The sequence below is a fragment of the Lissotriton helveticus genome, chromosome 12 (assembly GCF_964261635.1).
Source record: "Lissotriton helveticus chromosome 12, aLisHel1.1, whole genome shotgun sequence".
Taxonomy (NCBI): Eukaryota; Metazoa; Chordata; class Amphibia; order Caudata; family Salamandridae; genus Lissotriton; species Lissotriton helveticus.
The window spans coordinates 272,481,722-272,498,781 of record NC_136073.1 but is presented as its reverse complement, the minus strand read 5'-3'; the positions used below and the strand labels follow the sequence as shown (position 1 = coordinate 272,498,781).

The 17,060-nt window shown below is 51.7% G+C and overlaps 1 protein-coding gene across 4 annotated transcripts in view; it reads right to left on the bottom strand.

Moving 5' to 3' along the window:
- Window positions 1–17,060, bottom strand: part of LOC144798682 (polycystin-1-like protein 3) — a 1,031,816-nt gene that overhangs the window by 785,841 nt on the left and 228,915 nt on the right. The window lies entirely within an intron of this gene.

The following is a 17,060-nucleotide window of genomic DNA, read 5'->3' as shown; positions in this document are numbered from 1 at the left end:
ATGATAACATACCCCTGTGATTTGTGTGATACAGGTATGTCAAGAAAGGTGAGCGTCAGAATAGGAGAACATCAAAGCAAGGTACGTTGCAGACGGGCAACAGCAAAAAAGGCAGAACATTATCTTACAAAAGGACATACAACACAAGAACTCAGGTATCAAGAGACATAGAGAGAGTTCTTTTCCAAAAAGAACAGCGGTGGATTTAGTAATTATTCAAGCAACATAAAGAACTGAATGATGGAATACCGTGGGGGAACATCTTACAGATGTTAGGCCTCCCTGAGAGAATTAGTGGAACCCCTAGGGTCTCAGTCCAACCCCAGAAAACTTTTGGAGTAGAAGAGCCTGAAACAATGGTCCACTCTGCTCCACCAGAGAGCATAGGGAATTAAGAAAAGTCTTCTTCTCCCAGACTATAGGTAAGGGTCAGCTTCCTAAGGGAACTGATCCTACCCCTTGTGAAGGAACTGCCCCAGAAGTGGTCAGGCCTGTCCTGGCAGGACCACTGAGGGCAAGGGACCCTTCCCAGGAGGTGCCCAGTCTGAAGCAGTTATCCTGCCCCTCCCGACTCAGCCACAGTCTGCCTAGGGCTACAGAGGTCAGGGGTGTCAGTGGACTCCAAGGGGCCCACTGTCCAGGGGAACCCCCTCATCATCAGATTAGGGACACCCAGTCTAGTAACCCTAGCCAGATGGATATTCCTCAACACTCTCAGGGATCCCTCTTACCCTTAGATAGAGACATCCCCCAGATAGACTCAAACCTTCCCTGGCCCTCCATTTGTTCCAACCAGAGGGAATCAACCCCAAGCTGTATGCCGCCAGAGGTTGACCCCTAGGGCCAGATATAACTCAGTCTTGGAAAGAAGGGCCTCCATGGTGACCAGTGCTCCGAGGAAGCAAAGACAAACCCTATTAAGGCCTCACTTCCCTACTCAGGCACCCCACCAGCCTATTTCCTTACCACACAGACAATAGGTAGACACCCCACCTTTTGGAGAGATTCCAAATCCCTTCAGGGGAGGAACTCCTTAGTGGTCCATAAGATAGGGAGTATCCATGCTAGTGCAGGACCTTCTAATATGGACACTTAGGAAATAAAGTCTCAACTGGGTAAGGTTAGCCTTATCTCCCCTGACTTGGACCTAGTCTATCTGCTTTCTCCTTAAAATGTTATGACATGTACTTAGGTACACTCCAGATTGGATACTGGGGTACCCTTGTCAGTCCCTAGTAAATGGTACCCAGGGCATAGGTACTCCAGAGGCCTCCCATGGCATGATTGTTATGGACAGAGGGGTCCCAGACTGGGGAAATAAATAGTATGAAATATACAAACAATGAAAAATGAAATATGAAAAAGTTGACAGAAGTGCAATGTTTTATTCACAGCGCACTATTAACCTTTCTATGGTTACATGGTAAGCATCAAAGAATGAAATCAATAGCTTTTTGGTTTTTTTGTGTGCCCATATAGGAAAGGAGGGGGGAGGGGGTTTGTGTGGGGTAAAGTTAAAGATAATATAAAAGTGACTCACTTTTTACATGAGTTTGTGACATTAAACATACATTGAAATTCATGTATATATTCTTATTCGATGGTCCCCATCGGAAGGGGCCTCTTATGATATGTACAAGTCAGATACAATTCATTAAACAATCAAACTCCTGAAGGGCTGTATAAATCACGCTGGAAAAGGAGTTGACATCAGGACCTGTGTATATAGCCCTCAGTGTTTTTAATGAGGAACACCAAGCGGTATCTCCGCTAGTTTGCCAGGGACCTCTGAGCCCTTATAGTAATTGATTTTCATTTTCCTCCTGACCCTAGGAGGTTTGCCCTTCCCTCACATGTCCTGATGAAGACCCGCCGTGTAAGGATCAGTCATCCTACAAACCCTTGGGTCGAAACGTAGACTGTCATCTACCCTGTCAACTCCTTTTCCAGCGTGATTTATACAGTACCATGTAACTATAAAAAGGTTAATAGTGCGCTGTGAATAAAACATTGCACTTCTGTCAACTTTTTCATATTTCATTTTTCATTGTTTGTATATTTCATACTATTTATTTCCCCAGTCTGGGACCCCTCTGTCCATAACAATATACTTACCCAGGTCCCTTTTGACTTTATGGGTCTAACCCTGTTGTTCATAATATCCCATGGCCTGAAGCATGTATTATGCCACCCATGAGAGGTCATGTAAAATGGAACTACAGGCCTGCCACTGCAGCCTGTGTAAGCTGATGCTTGCACAACTTATGAAATATATAGGTTTACTATATCTATAGGTCACTACACATAAAACCTGTAAGTCACCCCTCTAGCAGGCCTTAACAATCCTGAAGGCAGGGTGCTGGGTTTTACGTGACACGGTGTCCCCGCATGAGCAGAGCAACCCTGCAGCCTTCAGAGACCATTCTCCCGGGTTGTCGGTGACACAGCCCAACATATAGGTAGAGGTGCATTATACGCTTGCGTAAAATGCTATGTCAAAAACGGCTGAAATAAAACATGTGTTTGGTATCAAACACCTTGGAATCATACCTCCACATCGGTAATCGGTGTGGGAGGTATGATTTCACCCCTCAAAACCAAGCTTCGTGTGTCCCGGGTCTTCCCGGTACCAGCCTTCTCGACCCGAACAGCACAAAATAGATGCTGCTGACCTGAGACACATTTCCGCCCTCCTGCTGCTGAGCTAGGCTCGGCCAGCGGAAGGCAGCACAATAGGCATCCTGTCACTGGGAGGTGTGACCACCTCCCAGGCAGGATTTTGTGTATTGGGGCTGGGTGGGCGCACTTCCAAAGTGCCTGAAAGTCTGCACGAGGGGCACATTTGGTGTCCCTGTGCATAGTCCAGTTCAAACCAGTCCTGGGAGCCGTTGACTCCTGCTCTGGCACGAAACTGGACGAAGGACATGGAAGTTAACCTCCCCACTGTCCAGACCTTCCCCTGGGAGGGTCCCCTGAATCTGTCCAACCCTCTCCCATGGGTACTTAAGGGCTCACCTGGCTGTAGGACCCTAGATTCGATGTGGTCAAGATTTTGATCAAGAAACCACTGACCTTCCACCGTCCGGAAACTTTAGACTTCGACTGGGCCCGACTTCGTCTCCCTCTCCGTCCAAAGCATTGTCTGTGCCTGTGCACCAGACAGGCTCCGTGCAGGACCTGTGGAGCATCAAGGACAACTGAAATTATCTCCCTTGGGGTGAAGGAGTCACCCCCCTGCATTCCCAGGCACTGTAACCCAACTAACAGGTCTGCTGATCCTGAGCTCCTGCGGATTCCGAAGGCTCCATCAACACAGAAGGTGGGTTCCTATGTTCTTTGAGGTCGAGCTGCTCTCTCGCCGAGTTTGAGGCCAGTATCCCTCGTGGGGATCGCATGACCCGAACCCCAGTGCACCATGTACTCTTACAATTGCATATGCTTGTTGGTATTCCCCAACTATGTGCATTGGGCTATCGATAGTCCCAACCTCTGCACACATTTGTACAAAGGACTTTGGCCTCTTCCCACTCTGTGCCCTGCAAGCTGTACTTTGTGAAACTTCTAAGAGGTACCCTTGAGACTCCTGTGCCTTCGGCCTGTGGGTCCATTTGAGGGACAACACTGCTTTATTTGGGCTCCCCTGGTTGTTCCCAGCCTGTCCTGACTCCCCTTGATGTGGTGAGTCCTCTGGTCCATGATGGTCCAGACCGTAACCTTCTCTGACCTTCTTCATGGATTGCCGCTGCCAAGGCTTGTTGGTGCTCCCGCCGGACACCGCCCCCTCAGCACTCAACATCCTTCATGGGACAGCTCGCATCTGGCTCCCCATCGTCCTCAACGTCGCCTTGTCCCTGCAGCTGTAGAGTCAAGGTCTCCATCTTCACACCTGAAGCACCCGACATCGGTGGGCATTCGTCTACTGAGCCCCTAGTCACACCTGAGTGACTCAGAATCTGTCCCCTCTGCTTTCAGGTTCCTTCCATCAAGAATCCACCTGTGGGTTCCACCGGACACTTTTCTTCTTTCCAGCAGTGGAATTTCTTTGAAGGCTCCCATTAAGAAAGACTGCGGTTTCCGACGCCGCTTCGACCCTATGCACCCGGCTTCCCTCTGATAGGTAACTTGTACTTCGGTATGCACGGGTGGGGTGGATCTCCAACCTTCTAAGTTCCAAAGGGTTTCTGAGTAATCCACCGGGAAGGGTCCTTAAACATTAAAAATGCATCCGTGACTCTCCCATTGAATTGTACGTAGCATGCGGTCGTGTTCTCACACTGCACCTGTCCTCCGTGGGATCCCTCCTTACTCACCTTGGGTGGTTCCTTGGGGTCCCAGCAATTCTACAACCTCTAGACACTGTCTTGACTCGAGTTATGGTTCTTATACCACTATTTTAGTATATAGTTTGGTCTCCCCCTGGAGCTGACTGTGTATTAGTGCTACTTATGATTGTTTCTGTGCTACAGTATTGTGTGCTTTGTGTTTATCTGCGTGTAGCAGATACTGTGAGGTATTTAAAGTGTTATAATAATAAATACATATTTTTATAACTATTGTGTGGTTCTCCTTTCATTTAACCAATATTATATGGTTGCATTCTGGTAAAACATGCTGCTTAATATTCCTTCAAGACTAATCCTGAAGGCTGTTCTCCACAGCTACCACTTGGATAGCTTTCTAAGGTTATCTTTGACCTCTTAAATCACCATAAGGGTTGTTTGGACTGGTACAGGGTGACCACTTTAATTAGTGTAACTGCAACAAATGATAGACGGAATGCTGAGTGATTCAAACATTCTTCCCCAGCCAAGAGATCTGGGTTAAATCCATCATTCTTTTGCTCACTACGCCACCCCAGTTTGGACCCAGCCATATGCAAATCAGTCTTAACCATGTGCCTCATGGGAACAGCCCAGACCGAACTGCCAAGCCAGGTCCTCCCTGGACTGGAAACAAGCCTTCTGGGATCGGTTTCAGGGTATGTCACCCTTCATCAGCCAGGCTAGCTTGAATCCAGTGGCACAGTGAGCAAGGGACCCAAGTCTGGGCATACCCATCCCACTTAGGGCGAAAAGTGTAACTGCAACAAATGATGGACGGAATGCTGAATGATTCAAACATTCTCCCACAGTCAAGAGATCTGGGTTTAATCCATCGTTCTTTTGCCCACTGCGCCACCCCAGTTTGGAGCCAGCCATATGCAAATCAGTCTTGACGCTGTGTCTCATGGGAACAGTCCAGACCGAACTGCCAAGCCAGGTACTCCCTGGACCGGAAACAAGCATCCTTGGGCCGATTTCAGGGTATGTCATCCTTCATCAGCCATGCTAGCTTGAATCCAGTGGCACAGTGAGCAAGGGACCCATGTCTAAGCATACTCGTCCCACTTAGGGCTAAAAGTGTAACTGCAATAAATGATGGACGGAATGCTGAATGATTCAAACATTCTTCCCCAGTCAAGAGATCTGGGTTAAATCCATCCTTCTTTTGCCCACTACGCCACCCCAGTTTGGATCCAGCCATGTGCAAATCAGTCTTGACCCTGTGCCTCTGCAGCGTAAAACTGAAAGCAATACTGGACGTCCATAATTAGAGTGGGCAAGGCAAGCCTAATTTTAAAAGGTGAGGCCTACCAAAATCAGGCCAACATTGCAATCTAGGTGGGCCGGGAGCATACCCACGAGTTGAGTATCGCAGACAGAGAAAGCATGGGGTGCTGGCGAGTCAGAGTAAAAGCTGCTAAATAACGAAATAGATGTTTCCTCTTTAGCTATGATGAATTTTGCCACAAGGTACTTTCTTTACAAAGTCACACTCAGGTTTTTGCTTGCGACCTCCAAATTCTGAACATCTATCATCAATGTCTTTCCCCAATTGCACACATTTTTAAAAAAAATAGATTAAATTTTTATATTGGTTGGTGAGGTCATACATCCTGTTTCTCAAAGGACTGATTTGAATGCAGCACAGTTGTTAAACCTTTTAGGTTTAAATCTTTTTTTTATCATCTCCTCTCAAAATAAAAGCATACATTTCTGAGGAAAGCGTTTATTATATGGTGTGGCTGTGCAACCTTCATCGTATAATAAACACACCTGCCTTGGGTCCAGTCAGGCTTGTTTCTAAAACCTTACCTCAACCCTGGGTAGCTATGGCTTCGAATAGTCAGGCTTAAACAAAGGAACAAGAGTAAAGCATTTAGATGTACTAAAACAGCTGAACAAGAAAGAAACTTAAACCGAAAGAAATCTGACACCAATGTATATACATATATCCTATTTTTATGAATATTTAGACACCAAAATCCAAGATAGAAATTATTAAGCAAAACTTAAATCACTGCTTTTCACTCAAATCGTAAACAAGCATTGGAAACTATCGCAGTAAGTGGTTACTTTGAAGACTTTTGAAAACTTTTGTAAAGCTGTGTTGGTTTACTAAAGCCCACTTTGGGTGACTAACTTCGGCAGGGAGCAAGTCAAATGGGAAAATACGGCTCAGCAGCACACTTAACTTGCAGTCAAAGCAGTCTCTAGTCCAGATCCAGGCTTTATGGGTGAACTGTCATAGACTTCAGTGGAGTGGTCCTGATGCAAGGGATACAGGATGCTGAAGGATACTGTGTATGCTGATCTGAATGATAAGGGTCTTACTGGGGCCACCACGTGGTACCCAAACACAGTGGGGCGACTTTGGCCACAGAGGTCAATGTCCTTTAAAGTCCGGATGAAGCCCAGCAAAAAGCTAGTTGCCACTGGTCCATAAGTCTTTGGTTATAGAGAATCCAATGGTTCCCTTTAACTGACACTAGTGTCCGTCTTGGGTGATCCAACTGCACTCCAGCAACTCTCCGGGTCCAGCAGACTAGGGTGCGACTTTTGAGAGATGAGACTCGATCTCCCAGGCTGCGCTTCAGCGGTCAGTGACTACCAACTAGTCAAGAGAGCGTTCTTCTTTTGTGGTCCTGGAGCAGAAACAGGAAGTCAGCCAACTGACTCTTGGAGTTCACCTTGCTTGTCTGGGGCTCGGGACGCCTATCCTCAAGAAGGTCACCACAGGCACAGTCATTACTTTGCTAGCTCAAGAATCAGCAGATGCAGTCCAGCCTTTGGTGCAGCCTCTCTTTGCCAGGTACAGGGAGCAGTAGGGCAGTCCTTCTTCCGTCCTCTCGCCAGTGCAGATGTGATGGTGGTCTGAGTTCCATAAGTGCCACTTTTGTGGCCACAACGTGCCCTTTATGGATGAAGTGACTATTAGCCAATTGGTTATCAGGTCCCCTCCTGCCTGATGACGACTGACAGCAAAAAGTGCCATCCAGCCATCCATGAATGCAAACTTCTGCCTACTCCCAAGATGGCAGAACCTGTCTCTCGGTGTGTGGAGCTTGGTAGCCCATTCAAGAGGTGTGACTACCTGAGGGCTACATGCCCACAGGAAATATGATTTAGCAACTGTTTGCCCTCCTCTGTCCCCGATGCCAGCCTGTCTACTAGAACAAAAGATCAGCCCATCTTGTGTGTGTGCACCATTCTTTGAAGCTCACCTTTTGGGTTTACACCCTGTTTGGTCATTTTGCCAGAAAGAGGTAACACTTCTTCAAACAATAAGCCTTTCTAAAGTTCCCATTCCCTTAAAAGTCACATTAAATTTGACGGACTTTGGCATCAAGTCAGGTTTAATGTAATGGTTCTTTTGAAACTTTGAAATACCAACTTTAGTTGTCAGAAGTTTGCACAGCTGAGTTGTCAGCGTGTTACCCTGCACTCACCAATGAATGGGACTACTAGCCTTTGTAGGTAAAACGACAACTCGGGTTTTTTTACCACAAGAACACTTAAAACACATATTCTAATTGGTGGAAAGAGTAGCCTCAGCACTAAACACAGCACCATGTCCTAGAAACAGTAGCTCCCCATCCTTCTACCCTGCTGGAGGAGTGTAGGGAGATGGCTCTTTATACACTATACCAAAAAGAGGTATACTGTGCAAAGAGTCTAGGTACTCCCTTAAAAGTGGGCTGGGGCTTGCACTAGCAATCCCAAGGTGCTATTCTAGGGGGTAGTGTGGTTCAGCAGCCTTAGGCTTATCAGAGAGGAGTGTTACACATCTGCAATGCACACACAGCACAGTCAATAAATGATACACATGACTCAATAAGGAGTAACTCTTACCTTTTTTTTTTTTTTTTGTAAAACAATTTTTATTGCAGAGATAATGTCAACCATACAGTATACACATCACCACGATCCCCGGTACAACTGCAGTCACTGTCCGATTATCGTTCGTATACACAGCCTCATGACCCACATCCCGGAGGTTGGGTGGCGGTTGGTCACGTAGCATGTAGCATTTGGTTCAGGTAGTAATAGCTCTTCTATACAATATTCTCCGCTTTTATTTGGTCAACGCCTATGGAGCCCCCTCGCTCAACATTTGTGTATAAACTCTCTCCATCCAAGTAAACAGTTCAACTTTTCTCCCTCCCCCCTCCCCATCCTCCCCGTCCCCCTGGTGTCTGAGCCTACGTGTCCTGTGTATAATCTCGGGCAAATCAGTGTGATTAGGATTGTGGAAGCAATACTTAGGTGCGTGTGTCAGGTGTCAGTGCAGGGTCTAATACCTCCTCCCTCGGGGCCTCCTGTAGTGCTACTCCCCCCTCCTCGTCACTCAATTCCGCACTATCCCTGAGTGCCTGGACTAGGGTTTCCCATGCTAGCGCCGCTTCCTGAGCCTTCTCATTTGCCGTCCGCCGGGCCAATTGGTATCTGAGTGTGCTTTCCGCCGCTGCCCATTTCAGAAATTCGTTCAACCACTTTTGGTGTGTTGGAGCTGTCTTTGATTTCCAACCCCTGGTGAGCTCCCTCTTTGCAATCATAAGGCCCATGTCAATAAATTTACTCGACAGCTTCGTTTTGCGCGTGTGTGGGAACCAATGTAGGAGGACGACCGCGCTATCATAGTGCAGTACTCTATCCGTGACCTCATTTAGGGTGTCCCCAACTCCCCCCCAGTACTCCTGGATGCGCGGGCAGTCCCTAAGCATGTGTTGCAAGTCAGCGCCAACTAGTGTGCATCTGGGGCATGCTGCATCAACTGCGCCAAAATATCTTGCTATCTTATTCGGAGTGAGGTAGGCCCTGTGTAGGATATAGAGGTGTATTAATTGGAAACGGGCGTTTCTGGTGCTTTTCCTTGCTCGCTGAAGCAGTTGGGACCATGTTGTGTCTGGGATTTCCCTCTGCAAGTCCTCCTCCCATTGTGTTTTGAGACGTGTTAGTGGTGGTATGTTTTCTGTATGCATTCTGGAGTAAAGACATGTAACCGCTTTCCTCGTTCCAGCCGACATCATCGTATATTGGCATGCCAATGACGTCTTAGGTTCCATCAGTCCCTCTCCCCAATGTGCCTGAAGCGCCCGCACCACCGCTGCATGCACCAAGTAGTCACCCCGTGGGAGATCAAAGCGTTCCTGCAGAGTACGGAACTCCATTAGCACCCCGTCTGAGTATAAGTCCCCCACCATCTGAAGTCCCGCCTCTTCCCACAGTTGGAGGTTCGACCAGTCCCCCCCATGTGGAAGTGCCGTCAACATCCCCAACGGTATCTCTGGGGCATATGGGTGATCAGGGCCTGCACGCTTTTGCATGCGATTCCAACACAACCTCAGCGTCTTTTCCTCCTGGGTCAGCCCACTCAGTAATAATTTCTGCTGGAGGGCTACGTAAGCCAGCACATGGCGGGGGGTGCCCGCGTCCCTCTCATGCTCCGGCCCCCGGTACACTCTTGCTACTTCCTGCGTAAAGAATTGTAGCTGCGCCGCTCGATAATAGAGCTCGAAGTCGGGGACCGCTAACCCTCCCTGGTCCTTGGGGCGCATGAGAGTCGTCAGTGCTATGCGCCGCCTGCCGCCTCCCCATAGAAACGCTATCATGCTGGACTTCAGGCGCCTGAACACTTCTCCCGGTATCCATACCGGCAAGGTCCTGAAAAAGTATAACAGTCGCGGTAGGGCGACCATTTTGAGTAGTGACACCCGCCCCGTCATAGACAGGGGGAGGGTAGCCCAGAAAGCCATGCTGCCCTTCAAACCTCGGATACATCGCCCGATGTTCCCGTCCAACAGGTTGGCGGGATCGTGGTATATGTAGGTCCCAAGATAGTGCAGGCAATCAGGTTCCCAGCGCATGCCGATGCTGGTCGTCGGGCATTTCTCCTCTTTCCGGAGCGGGAATAAGCAGGTCTTCTCCCAATTCACTTTTAAGCCTGAGAGCGCCCCGAACCTCTGTAGAAGACCCTCTGCACCCCTAACCGCCTCATCAGCGTTATCTAAGAACAGCAAAAGGTCGTCCGCATACAACGATATATGGTGGTAGGTCCCTCGCACTTCCAGTCCGAGGTACGCATCACCCCTTCTGGCCAGCATTGCAAACGGTTCCATGGCCAGTGCAAACAGCAGTGGAGAGAGCGCGCAACCCTGCCTCGTCCCCCGGTTCACATCGTAGCGGTCCGATATCAAAGCTCCCACTCTCACCCTCGCTCCCGCCCGTGCATAGAGCACTGCGGTCCATTTTATATAACCATCCCCGAGGCCGAATCTCCGCATCACCGCATATAGATAGTCCCATTCCAGGCTATCGAAAGCTTTTTCAATGTCGACTGACAACACCATTGGGGCCATTGCCGTTTGTGGGGGGTCCGCCAGCAGCCTGAGCAGCCGCCGAATGTTGTGGGCCGTGTTCCTGGTTGGGATAAAGCCCGACTGGTCCCTATGAATCAAACCCGTCATATGAGCAATCAATCTCCCGGCCAGAATCGTGCTCAAAATTTTGTAGTCTGTCGTTAGCATCGACAACGGTCGGTATGACGCCGGGTACGCGCTGTCTCTGCGCGGCTTAAGCAATGGGATCATGATCGCCTCGCGCATCGATTGGGGCAACTCACCATTCTCCCAGGCCTCATTATACACCGTCCTGAGTCTCGGGGCCAGTAGCTCCATATATTTCACATAAAACTCAATAGGGAGACCATCCATCCCCGGTGTTTTGTTTCGCGCCATCTTCTTGATGGCCCCTCTAATTTCTTCGAGGCCAATCGGGTCCCCGAGAGCCTTAGCGTCTTCAGGGTCTAACTGGGGCAATTGGGTCTCTGCCAACAGGGCTTCCGTCGCCTCGGGTCGGGTCTCCAACCCCTTCCTGTATAAGGTGCCGTAATAATCTTGGAAGCACCGCACTATGTCCGGTTGCGTGTAATAGGTTTCCCCAGTCGCCCCCGCCAGGGATAGTATTGGGGTGGATCCTCGGTGAGGGTTGGCCAGCCAGGCCAGGAGTGTCCCCGTCTTATCCCCCTCAGCGAGTGTCCTGGTCACATAAGCTTTATAATCGAAGCAGCGTAGGCGCTCCACCTCAACCGCCACTGCCTCCCTCGCCGTACTAACCCTACCCTGCAATTCGGGGTGGCCGGGCCGCAATCGCTCAGCTTCTCGCAGCGTCCGTTCCACCCTGTCCAAGTCTTCTACCAGCGTCCGTCTTGTCCCCGCAAATTTTCCTATACAGTGCCCCCTTACCACCACCTTGAATGCGTTCCATTCGGCGGCCCTGGAGGAGGTGGTCCCCTCGTTCTCTGTAAAATATTGGGTGATTCTGAGTTCCAAGTCCGTCCTAAATGGCGGGTCATCCAACGTGTCCGGCCGGAGCCGCCATGTCGGAATCGGTGTAGACCCGTTCATCCAGGCCAGGGTGAGCAGCAGGGGATTGTGATCCGAGATCGTACGTGTGAGGTATTCTGTGCGGGCAACTGCCGGGAGAACCTGATGAGAGCATAGGAATGCGTCAATGCGGACATGTAGGTCGTGCATGCTGGAATAGAAGGAATAGTCCCGCTCAGCCGGGTGTTGTGCGCGCCATACGTCAGTGAGATCCCACTGCCCTTGCCAATGCATCCTATGTTTCGCTAGCCTGTGCACTGGGGAAGCATGGAGCGGTGGGTGTGATCTATCCAATGTAGTGTCCGCTATAGAGTTAAAGTCTCCCCCCATCAATATTGGACCTGCGAAATATGTTGCTAAGCGCATGGAGAGTTTAGTGAAGTAAGGCGCTTGTTCAGTGTTGGGCGCATAAACGCTGCATAGGGCTATAGGACAGCCCCTGAGTAAACCCTCAACTGCTACGAAACGACCCTCCGGGTCCACAGTATGCCTAGTGACTTGGAAGGGGATCCCAGCCCGAATCCACAGCAGCACCCCCCTGGCAAACGCTGAATATGTGGTGTAAAACAGGTGACCCCGCCACCTCCTCTGGAGCGCTACCCCCTCTTTTTTGGTCAGATGTGTTTCTTGTAGGAAGGCGATGTGAACCCCTCTGCGAACTAGGTAAGAGTGAACTTTGTGTCTTTTAGTCATTGAGTTCAGACCCCGCACATTCCATGACACACATTTTAACGATCCCACACTATCCATAGTCTCGACATTGTAGGCTAAGAGCCCTGTTCCACAGTGGCCAGACACCAGTAATAGCCCCCCCATCCCCCTTCCCCAACCGTTTCGTTCCCCATCCCCTTTGCCCTACAACCCTCCCCAGCTCCGCACTCCTTCCACTACCCCCCTCCCTGTCCTGAGTAACCCCAACATCTCCAGACATCCACCCCCCCTAGAACAGGACCTAACTGCAGAAGAGTTACCCCCGTCCAAACAATTGAGCAAGGTGCTCTCAAAACTTTCTAGCCCGCAGTCTGTACTGCGGCGGCCTTAGGGGCCTCTGGGTGCGTGTACTAGCTACCTCAGCCACAATAGCGACCCTCTTCCCATTCAACCCTCAATGTACCTCCAAACTCACGATTGATCAGTCTCACGTCAGCCTGCTCCAGCGGCCAGGTTCGCCATTCCCTCCCGGTCGACGCTGCCAGCCCCTACATCCCCCAGTTCAATACTCAGCTGCCGAAGATCTCCTCCGCCGTTTGTGGTGTTACTGTCGGGCCCTTCGCGCTGTCCACCTCCGACAGTTCAGTTTCCGACCCCGATTGCTTGTCCTCCGAGATCGATTTCGAGTCCCCCTCCTGCTGTGGTATCTCCGCTCCCGAGACCTCTTTCACCGCTTGCAGTGCTGCTTTCCTTTCCACTGTCGTCTGCGATTCCGTCGGTCGCTTCTGATGTTGGCCCCTTTTTCGAATTCGTCTTGATCGTCTGACCGAGCCCCGTTGGAAGTCCTCCGCGGCCGCCCTTTGGTGGGCCCCATCCGTTCCAGCCTTGTAGGAGTCTCACCAGTCCCAGGCATCCGCCGATGAATTGAAGAACAGTGCCTTCCCATCCACCGAAATTCGGAGTCTCGCCGGGAACAACAGTGAGTATTGCAGCCCCTCCGTCCGCAGTTCCTTTTTAATGGAGAGGAATGAAGCTCGTTGCTTTTGGGTTTCAAAGGTGTAGTCCGGAAACAACGTGACTGCGCTATTGTCAACCTGGAACGGGCCCGCCTCCCTCGCTCGTTGCAGAAGCCAGTCTCTGTCCCTGTAGTGGAGGACTTTGATTACCACCGGTCTCGGGGGGAGCCCCGGTTTGGGGGGTCGGGCAGGCACTCGATGAGCTCTCTCCAGCGTGAAGAAGGGGGAGAGGCCTTCCGGCGCCACCACTGTCCGTAGCCAGTTGTCTACATAACCCAGCATGTCCGTCCCCTCGCTTTTCTCCGGAAAGGCCCACCAGTCGTACATTGTTCCGCCGGCTTCGGTTTTCCGCATCTTCCGCTCTCCTCTCCAGCGTCTGGATACGCTCCAGGGCATCCGTAAGTTTTCCTTCCAAGGCTTTCTGTCCCGGCACCACGTCTTTCAGGATTATTTCTGTGTCTTTGACCCTGTCGGCCAGCTTTCCATGGTCTGCCCGCAGGAGCCCCAGGCCCGTCGACACTTGAGCAATGTCTTGTTGCAAGGCGGTCCTCGTGGCCGCTATAGCTTCCAGGATTCTGTCCTGCATCGTTAGCACGTCCGACTGGGTATGCGGCACGGTGTCCGGAGCCTCCGTGGCCGTTCCTGCATCACCTTTTGGGCCTTTCGGTTTCCCCATGCTTCCTCCGGGCTAACCGCCGGGCAAACGTGGGGGTGGTCGAGTCGGACAGGTCACTCAGCCGGCCGGCCGGTCGCTTCGTCGAGGTAGAGCCGTCACCGACCAGACAGTTGTAGTCCGCGGTCCTTGAGGCCAGGGGCGCTCACCCGAAGTATGCCCGCCGTTATCCGCTCCCCGCCACAGGCCAGTTCAAGCCCCCGTGCCGCACACAGGCTCCGTCTTCTCGCACCTCCCCACTACCGCGGGCCGCCGAGGCCTCCGCTGTCGTGTAGGGTGTTCGCGTTCAAGGGATCCTCACTGCTGCCGGTGCAGGTCTCTCAGTGGCGGTCCTGGTCGTCGGTCCAGAAGTGGGGTCGCCAGCCTCTACTGCCACCCAGCAAGCAAGCCACCCGCCGGTAGGGTCCACGGTCGCCAGGCAGTCGCCCCTTCGCAGCTGTCGGAGAGTGTCACAGCTCACTGCTGGGCCCCAATCCACCCACCACTCCGAAGTCCTCACTCACGAGCTCACCCCGCTGTGGTTGGGTTGTCCCGCTGGTCAGCGCCATGCTGAATTCCCCTTCAGGCCGTCGCCGGGGGTCGCGTACTCCGACAGGCTCCTCCCGGGTGGTAGACAATAGAGCGGGGCAGCTGGGCGAGGAGGGGGGGCCACGACCCCCGGGATTGGGCGCCCTGCCCGGTGCCTCAGTGCAGTGTCGGAGCCCGCCGGGCCCCCACCCAGGTTCTGCAAAATGGGGCTGCTGGGTCCTCAGTCCGGGCCTGTTCTCCGCCTCACCAGTGCTGAGCCACCTCTCACGCGGCCTCCCGCTTCCCGGGTCCGAATCCGCCCAGGCGCCTCTGACTGCCCGTGGAGGTGCTCTTCTTGCGCTCTGGGCTTGGCGGTATCCTCGCTTCTTGCCCCTGGGTCTCCTCTCGCTAGTGCAGGATCAGGCGCCGCAGCGCCGCCGCCAGAGCCGCTCAGGCCCAGAAGCCGGGACCTCAATTTTGGAGCCCCTCAGGGGCACGGATCTCACCCTCCTCCGCAGCGCCGCCGCTGGGTCCGCCAAGACCGCCGCTGGTTCCGCCAAGACCTCCGCACTCAAACAGCCACTCCAGGACCGCTCACACCCTGTGCAATCGGCAGTATCCGATCTCTGGGTGCCAGGTCGCTCAGGGCGCAGTCCGGCGGTTCTCGGGGTCCTACGCCGCCATTTTGGGCGTATGTCCCGTCCGGGATCGGCGGGGGCCGCAGCACCGGTTGCGGGCGATGCACACGCTTGGCGCTCTCTCCGGGCAGGCTCCGATGTCTGGTGCGGACTCGACCCAGTTTTCACGGGGAGTCCGCGCTGTTTAATGGATAAAAATGAGGATTAATTGGGGCTAGGGACGGGAGCCTCGTTAGGCTGCGTCTGCTGGCATCGGCCGCTAGCCACGCCCCCCGAGTAACTCTTACCTTTGTATACGTTCTGGCACCAAGATCATCAAAATCAGGTAAGTACGTTTCGAGACAGAAATACTTTTAGGTTTCAAAAGTCAACACAGTGAAATTTTCAGAGGCAGAAATGTTGTCCTATAGAGGAAAAACATACCCTGCATATAGGTACTTCACAGCGACTTACGGGGTCAATCTACTGGACTTAAGGTAAGTATGGGGCAAGGTCCAAGGCAGCACCAACAGGTCACCTCGGGCAGTACTTGGGCAGCTGGGTGCAGAGATGCTTTTCAGTGTTGGGGCCAATGTTATCCTATGGGGGTCAGTCCGTTCAACAAGAGGCCTCAAACTTGGACTGCGAAACCTGTCAGGCTGAACCAACAAGGAGACTTAGGACTCGCAATGCTCATGGAGGGGGGGACCTTTGGTCCACTTCTCCTCAGGTCAGGGGTGATGGATGCAAAGGTGTCTTGAGGCATAGGGTTTTTCACAGCCGAGTGGTTCGCGATCAGGGAGGGCTGCACACAGAGGCTGCTGGTGGGCTTGAGGAGTGGCCGCCTTGCAATTCCAATGTGGGCTACTACTCTGGAGAGCTGGGGTACCACGCTGGCAACGTTGGGCCACTTCCACTTGGGAATAGAGCAATGGGTGCAGTGGTGCTGGCTAGTGTCGGGTTTACGTGGTCCAGAGTCCTCACAGTTCGTTCATTGGTAACTGCAGGGTGCAGGGAAGCAGCTCCAATGCTCCACGAGAGTTCCTGAGTCTTGGCAGAAGTGCTGGCAGTCCTCCCAGGCTTTTTGAGGCACAGCAGCTTACAGGGTGAGTCAAATTTGGCGCAATCGTCAGGAACAGCGAACAGGCAGGCAGTGTTGGCGCCAAGTCAGTTGCTCCTTCCACCCAGCTTTTCACAGCTCTTCAAGCCTTCTTCTTTGAGGCCGGCAGGATCTGATTTCCTGGTGCTAGGGGCTCCCATAAATACTAGATTTAGGGGCATTAGGGGCATTAGGGGAGTGTAGGGTACTAGCCAATGGGCTACTTACCTAAAGGGTCACTATCTACCATATATGACCACTTCCTGTCCCAGAAATCCTAAGTTTGCCATCACAAAAATGGCAGAGTTCTGATTTTCATATTTACTTCAGGTAGCCTACCTTAGGGGTGGAACTAGCCAGAAGGTGAACACACCTCTCTGATTAATAGGAAGGTCGGCATCCTCTCCTGTGAGGGAAGCCAGATTTGCATACCAAAAGCAGTGGACTCTTTGATGCTCCCTGCCTTGGAATGCTAATTTGCAGGTCGTACTTGGGGAGGGGGTGTAAACACCCTCTGCCCAAGCAGGCTTTGTTCCTGACCATGTGAAAGCAAAGGCCCTCACCCCTGGGGGTCAGAAACTCGTCTGTAGTGGCAAGCTGGCTAGGACAAGTCAGTCAGCACACTAGTAGTTAGTAGGTTTTTAGGGGGTACCTCAAAGGTGCCCTCTGGTTGCATTTATTTATAAATCCATTACTGGAATCAGTGTGGGTTTATTAATATGAGATGTTTGATACCACACATCTCTAGTTTCAGTAAAGCCATCATGTAGCTGGGGAACTCGTTTTTGACCAG